Genomic DNA, 7,411 nt, shown 5'->3' on the forward strand with positions numbered 1-7,411 from the left:
TCCATCAGACTGTCTGTTTGTCCATTCGTCCATCCGTCTATCTGTCTGTCTGTCCTTCCGACCATCTGTCCGTCCATCCATCGTCCATCCTTCTGTCTTTCCGTCCATCTGTCTGCCTATCTGTCTCTCTGTCTTTCCTCTGTCTGTCTATATCTCCGTCCGTCTCTGTGTCTGTCTGTCTGTCTGTCCATCTATCTGTCTGTTTGTTCATACATCTGTCTGTCTATCCATCCTTCGGTCTGTCCTTCTGTCCATCCATCTGTCAGATCTTCTGTCTGCCTGTCTGTCTGTCCATCCTTCAGTCTGTCTGTCCATCAGTCTGTGTGTCCGTCCATCCATCCATTCCTCTGTCTGACCTCTGTCCATCAGTCTGTCTGTCTGTCCATTTTCCATGTGTCTGTTCATCCATCCTTCTGTCTGTACGTCTTTCAATCGGTTTGTTTGTCCATCGCTCTGTCTATCTGACTGTCTTTCTGAAGGTTTGTAAGTCCATCATCAGTCTGTCTGTCTATCTGTCTCTGTTGGTCCATCTGTCTGTCTCTCTGTCCCTTTGTCCGTCTGTCTGCCCATCTGTCAGTCCTTCTGTATGTCTGTCAGTATGTCAGTCTATCTGTCTTTCTGTCGGTTCGTCCATCTGTCATTGGGCTAGCCATCCCTCTGTTGGTTAGTCTAACCGTCCGTCTGTCCTTTCTTCCATCCATTTGTCTGTTAATCCGTTTGTCTGTCTGTCCTTCTGTCTGTCCATCTGTCCATCTGTCTGTCCATCCATCTGTTTGTCTGTCTGTCTGTCTGTCTGTCTGTCTGTCTGCCTGCCTGCCTGCCTGCCTGTCCATCCATCTGTCCTTCCATCTGTTTGGCTCTCAGACCTTCCATTTGTCTGTCTGTCTGTCTGCCTGTCCATCTGTCAGTCTGTCTTTAAGCCCATCAGTCAGTCTGTCTGTCTGTCCGTCCATCCATCTGTCCACCTCATGGCAGCTCCTAGCAGCTCCCTGGCCCTCTGACTCCCAAATCACCAGGCTTTGGTCAAAAGTGGTGGTGGTGCAGATGACGTCTCTGAAGTGGCAGTCCCTGAGTGTGTGCTGGTGGGTGGCAGGGACCGGTCCCTGCCTGGATGTATGGTCCCCGCCTATAAGGATTGTCGGGAGTGCCATCCGAGCAAAGTGCAGGTGCAAAGGGCTCCTTATCCGGCTTCCCTCTCTCCTGGTGTGTTGAGGTGCCCAAGTGTGCAGCCGACATAAGCCTCGGACTCGCCAGGACCCAGGTACTGAGGTGTGTGGGATCCCGCCATGGATTCACCCAGTTCACCCTGGTTTCTGGGCCCATGCCTGAAGGAAGGAAGACATGCCAGGGGGCCACATCCAGAGTTAGCTCACTCCCTGTGTGTGTGTGTGTGTGTGTGTGTGTGTGTGTGTGTGTGTGTGTGTGTATGTGTCCCCGCTGTCCAGATGATTCCAGGGCCAGTGCTGTGCTCCTGCCAGGTAGGACGCTCCCTACTAACGGCGCTGTGAGCCCATGCACTTCTGGGCAAGTGTACATGTCTGCTCTCTCTCGGTGGCTGTCAGTGGGTTCTCAGTGATCTCTTGGAGTGCCGGGTGCCCGGAATGTCCCCGCTGCCACCCGTGCCTCTTCCCTGCCTCGTCCCATGGGTTCCCACTGCCCTGTGCAGGCCCTGGCCCTGTGGTGACTCGTTTGGCTGGTTGATGGTGTTGGGGCAGTTGATCCGTAGCCCAAGTGATGTCTGTCTTCCCCTGAGGAAACCCTCCTGGGTTGGCATAGTTGTGTGTGCTGTGTGATGCTGCCTGTTTTCTCCATGCCTTGGCAGTCTGGAAGGCGTTTGTTGGTGTGTGCTCTCTGCCTGTGGGGTGCCCGAGAAAAGGGGGAAGGGGGAGAGCCGGCCCTCGGTTTTCCCTGCCTACCCCATTCATGCAGCATATCCCATTCTGCTGCTGTGCTTTCCTGGTTGTGGTCTTCGCTGGTCTTCTTGGCCTTTTTTTCTTATTGTTGTTCCAGTCTCCCAAGCACTGGCTGTTTTTTCCCTCCTTTCTCACTGCATTCTGGTACTCTTGCTGGCCACGGTTGTCCTAGTGATCCAGAAAGCTTGGGATGCCTTGGGCTCGGAGTTTTACACTGTTTGCCAACTTTTTTTTTTGCGTCGAAAGAGAGCTTGTGCCCCATGATTTCCTGTGCTGCGGTGTGAAAGCCTCTGCAGCTTTGTTCTCTTGTGCTCCTAAGAAAGCTCCCGGTTGACCCCCCCGGTGTTGGAAGCTGAGTGGTGGTGTCATTCCCATTTCCTGTGTACCCTATGCTGGCTCGCTGTGTCCTGGCCATCCTTGTTTCATGGGGCTTGAGTGAGGGAGGTTGTCATCGTGTAGATGATGCCTTCTTGGAGGTCGAGGTGGTCCAAGAGGCAGGTAAGATCCTTGGTGTGCCTGTGAGCAGAGCGGTTTTCCCCTGTTGTGAGCTGCTGTTCCTGGCCTTGGCTGTGCTCCCTCCCTGCCATGTCTCCTGGCAGTCTCTCTGGGGGACCTGAGAAGTTGTAGTGAAGGTGAGTTGCTTGGGGTCTGATTCCCACCCTGCGAGTGTGCACTCAATCTCCTTGCCCCTGTTTGCACAAGTGGCACTGTTGGAGCCCTTGTTGCTGTTACTGCAGGGGGTGGTGCTGTTCCTGCTGGGCTGGCAGGGATCACTCCTGATGGGCTCCCATGGCTCTGGCTATCTTCCTTGTCCCACTTCTTGAGCATTTAGCAGCTTGCCAAGATGGCCAATCAATTGAGTTGAAGTGTTCCCAATCCAACCCCACCCCCTGCCTCAAGGCAGCGTGGCTGGTCTGAGCTACATGCAGGTTTGTCATGCGAGGGCAATGTGGTGTGGCATATGGCTTCGGGGGAGCTTGGAGGGGTTGGGTCCTGTTCCTCCCTCCTCCCACTTCTGCACCGCCGCCCTCAAGTGGGTTGGGTCTCTGCCCTCCACCCTGGCATCCATATCAGCCGAAGGCCATTGGCTATGAAGGCATGGCGTGTGTGCTTGGCAGTGTGCTGTTCTTGTGCCACCAGGGCAGTGGTGGTGTTCCATGTTTGGGGGGCTCTGTCCCCCTCCAGAGCTGTGGGAACAGGCATGTGGGCTCTGCTCAGGCAGGTGAGAAGGCGGAGTGATAGACACGTGGTTATGGCGTGCCCCGTTGTGTGGATGGATGGCGGAGAGGAGCTTGCAGGAGAGGCATGGTTGGCTTCCCGGGTGAGTGAGTTCCTCGTGGCATGTGTGGTAAGCTCTCCTTTCCTGTCCCTGCCTCTGTGGAAGGTGGGCCACTGCCGCTTGTTTTAGAGGGTGGTGATCTGGTCTGTTGGTGGGCCGGCTTGGTGTCTCAGGCATCCTAGGACCACTCTGGAGTTGGGGGTGATGTGATCCCGAGTTCGTCTACCTGGTGACCTATCCCTGCCCAGAAGACTCCATCTTCCATAGGATTTGGGGGTCGTGGTCCCCCACCTGTGTGTGTGTGTGTGTGTGTGTGTGTGTGTGTGTGTGTGTGTGGGCTGGCCGCTTACTCTCCCCTCGCCTCACTCACACTGTGGAGCCATCTGGTGCTCCCCCCATCAGCTGGTTGCCCTTCTGTGTTTTTGCGAAGTTGGCCCTGGTAGCCGGCCACTGTGGGGCACCGAAGGGAGGCAGCGTTGGCTCATTGAGGGGGTGGTGCTCGGTGGATCCGGCCGAGGGTTCCCCATTGGCTCGTTGTAACACCCGTCCAGGGGTCCACACGTGGGACTGCCATGTGCTGTGGGGTGCCAGCAGTGATTCCCGTGTGCGTCTCTGGTGTGGGGGTTGCCCACCATGGGCCCTAGTCGATGGTCTGTTTCTTTTTCCCCCATGGTCTTTTCTGATGGGCCCACACAGCGTGCCCTTTATGGGTATTCGGTGCCTCCCCTTCCTCCCAAAAGTTGTCATAGGCCCCGCCTGTGTCGTCTCCGCCTCTGACCTGGTTGAGGAAACCTCTGCCCATGTTTTCTGATCTGGGGTGTTGTGCACCCCCTCTGGGTGTTGCTGCAGTGTGCCTGCTGCACATTCGGTCTCGTGCCTACCTTTGGCCTGTTCCAAGCTGGTGGCATTGTGAGAAGCATCTGTGCAGCCATGGCTTGGATTTGGGCAGTGCCCCTCTCTCCCGCGGATCTGGAGCCGCCGCTGCCATCATTGGTGGACGGCAATTCCAATACGAGGTTGTTGCTATGGCCCTCCAGGGCCTCACCCCACCACTGCTGCTACCACGGTCCCATGACCGGGCACAGCATGCTGGGGCATGTATGTGTGTGTGTGAGTGAGGGGAGCTGGCATGAGTGGTGTGCAGAAAACCCCGGGGCCGGTTACAAGTGCATGTGAGCATGAGTTCTCTTTTGCTTGCTGGGGGGCTTCCCCGACTCCTTACCTGAGCTCTCCCGCTTGCCACCGCCCATCTCCTCACACCTGCACCTCGCCGCCCGGGTTGGCAAGGCTGGTGGTGTGGGTGCTTCCTCAGGAGTTCTGTAGCTCTCAGGGCTGTCAATGTCTCCTGGTCACGATTGGTTGCAATCGTCAATCAGCAGCCTTGGCCCCAGTGCCACGAACCACACCACACCATCTCCCCAGCCACGATGGCATTGCCTCGTGTGTGACCTAGGATGCTCCATCCTTTGGCCGTTTGGGCGCGGTGGACAGTGAGGCTGCCTGCTTCATGGCCCTGGAGATTCGTGGAGTCTCCCATGTATTCTGCCTGCCATTCTTGATCCCCCCGTGGCTCCTTTCCACTTGTCACTAGCTGGCAGGGGTTGGCCTCTCTGCCCCTTCTGGTCCTGTGCCTGCTGACATATGTTCCCACTGAGAGACAGACTGGCATCTGGTGTACGAGTTTGCCTCCTCTTCAGTACTCACTCCAGCCCGTGTGTGAGGGGGGGTGAGGCAGGAGGCTTGGCTAGGTGGGGTTTTCCAACCGCGGGAAGGTGAGGAGGTGAGCCCCGTGTCACTGGGTGTGCCCTGACATCACTTACCCATTTCCCTGTTCCCCATTCTCTCCACTTGGTTCCACTTGCCTGGCTTCATCATGGGCAGGTGGGTGGGTTTGTTGGTGTTGACTCCCATGTCCTCCTCTGCCTCCTTCCTCTCCCTCCCGCCTTCTCCCTTTCCCCTCTCCTGAGGGGCTGGAGCAGATGGAGGTTGCCCGGGCTTTCCAGGTCACCTGCATGCACACTCTCCTACCTGGTTGATTCAGCCAGTAGCATATGGGTTTGTCTCAAAGATTAAGCTTTGCATGTCTAAGTACACATGGCTGGTACAGTGAAACTGCGAATGACTCATTAACTCAGTTATGATTCCTTTGGTCACTTGCTCCTCTGCTACTTGGATAACCATGGTAATTCTAGAGTTTATGTATGTCGATTGGCACTGACTCTCCGCTCCAGAGGAGGGGGATGCATGCATTTATCAGATCAAAGGCAACCCGGTGAGCTTCCTCCTGGATCCAGCCAGGGGATAGGTGTTGGCTGCTTTAGTGACTCTAGATAATCTTGGGCCGATCGCATGCTCTCCATGGAGGCAAAGACCCATTCAAACACCTGCCCTATCAACTTTTGATGGTAGTCGCCGTGCCTACCATAGTGACCATGGGTGACGGGGAATCAGGGTTCAATTCCGGAAAGGGAGCCTGAGAAACAGCTACCATATCCAAAGAAGGAAGCACGTGCGCACTTGGGGTGAGGCGCGAGGGTGGGTCTCCATACTATGCCAGAGTTTTAGCTGGTCTTGAGGCTCCGTGGTTCTTCCTTGTCATCCCTCCTCTATCGCCCAACGTCCATCCCTTGGTCCGTCCATTGGTCTCCATGCACTCTCTTGCTTGTTGGGCCCAGCCCGGGTGGAAGGGGTCCCTCACCATGTCCCTGGGGGGCTGTGCTAGCAGAGAAGTCCTGTCATGGCATTCCCGAGGCCATCAGGGCTAAGGAGTGATCGGTGAGCTTGCTTGGGAAGAGGAGGATAGGAGTGAAAGGAGATGGGAGAGGTTGGTGAGGGCACAGCCAGCAGAGGCACTGTCTAGGTGATGCCCATGGGGCATCCTTGGACCGCCCGGGTCCATTGCTGGCCTGCATTCCCTGTTGGCCCACCACCTCCTTCTCCCTTCTTCTCCAACCACACTGGCTTGCTGCCCACCTCCACCTCTTCATGCGGGGTTCCATCGCGGGCTCTCTACCCATGCCTGCCCCTGTTGGCGGGGTGTCCTCCTCTTCCCTGCCAGCTTTTCCAAGCCGGGTGTCTGATGTGTTGGCAGGGGGACAGTGCCCCGGCCTTCCTCCTCTTCTGTGGCCCTCCTCTCACCTGTTCCCCCCTCCTGATCTTAGTGGCCCCAGGCCAGTCTGGGGCTCAGCACCCTGTGGTGGTCCTCTCCCACCCACCTCTGGCATTGGGGCTTTGCGGAGTCTCATGGCCCTGTTGGTCTCCACATGTCTCAAGGAAGTGGCGGGGGCGGTGGAGAGGTGGATCCGGTCAGGGGAGGGTTCTGGCCGAGGGCCACGTGTTCCGGCGCAGAGATTTAAAGGCCCCTCAGCGGTTGCCCATATGCCCAAAGGGTCAAAGGGAAGGTCCAGTGAGGAGACCGGGGTCCTGGCTTCATGCCAATGGTCTCTGGGCTCTCCCAGAATCCACCCAAACACCCTCCTGGGTTGGTGCAGTTCACACGGTGTGGGCCATGTCTTCTTGCACCTGGGGATGGAGTGGGGTAGGTGGGAACACCCTGGGCACCTATGGCATTCGGTAGGCCCATGTGCCCACCTTTCCATCCTGCATGGGTTGCTACCATGGCCGTGGCATAGGGTGTACTGTTCCCGTGTCTCTTGTGTGTCTGACCCCTTTGAGTCCTGGTCTTGTTTTTGTCTCTGCTGGCTGGCCAGAGGCGACCCGCACCCTTGCCCTCCTTGGGGATGGGGTGGGGCAAAGTGCTGTGCCAGCCTGTGGCTCCCCCTGTTGGGCCACGACTGGTTTGTTTGTGCAAAACAACCAACTTGAATGACACTTATCGGTGTATCTCTCAGCTCGTGTGTCAATGAAGAATGCAGCTTGCTGCGAGAATTAATGTGAACTGCAGGACACATTGATCATCGACAGTTTGAATGCACTTGAGGCCCCGGGGTTCCTCCCAGGGCTATGCCTGTCTGAGCATCGCTGGATGATCAATTGCTTTCCCTGTTGGGGGTTGGGGAGGCTGTGGGTTTTCTCACAGGGTCCCTCCCTGCCCTAGTGGGGGAGAATGGGCCCTCCATCCCCCTAAGTTCAGACCCATGGTGGTTGTCCATCCCCGTTTTGCAGTGAGGACAAGCGAGTGAGTGGGTTCATCTCTCACAGGGTGTTGGCGTTCGCACAGATCCGAGCCCATGGCTGGGTTCTCCTGCGTCCCACAGTG

The 7,411-nt window shown here is 56.8% G+C and overlaps 1 pseudogene; it reads left to right on the forward strand.

Moving 5' to 3' along the window:
* The first annotated feature begins 7,019 nt into the window (after positions 1–7,019).
* Positions 7,020–7,173, forward strand: LOC150045371 (5.8S ribosomal RNA; annotated as a pseudogene).
* Positions 7,174–7,411: the final 238 nt, after the last annotated feature.

The sequence above is a fragment of the Megascapheus bottae genome, chromosome 28 (genome assembly GCF_031878675.1).
Source record: "Megascapheus bottae isolate mThoBot1 chromosome 28, mThoBot2.hap1, whole genome shotgun sequence".
NCBI lineage: Eukaryota > Metazoa > Chordata > Mammalia > Rodentia > Geomyidae > Megascapheus > Megascapheus bottae.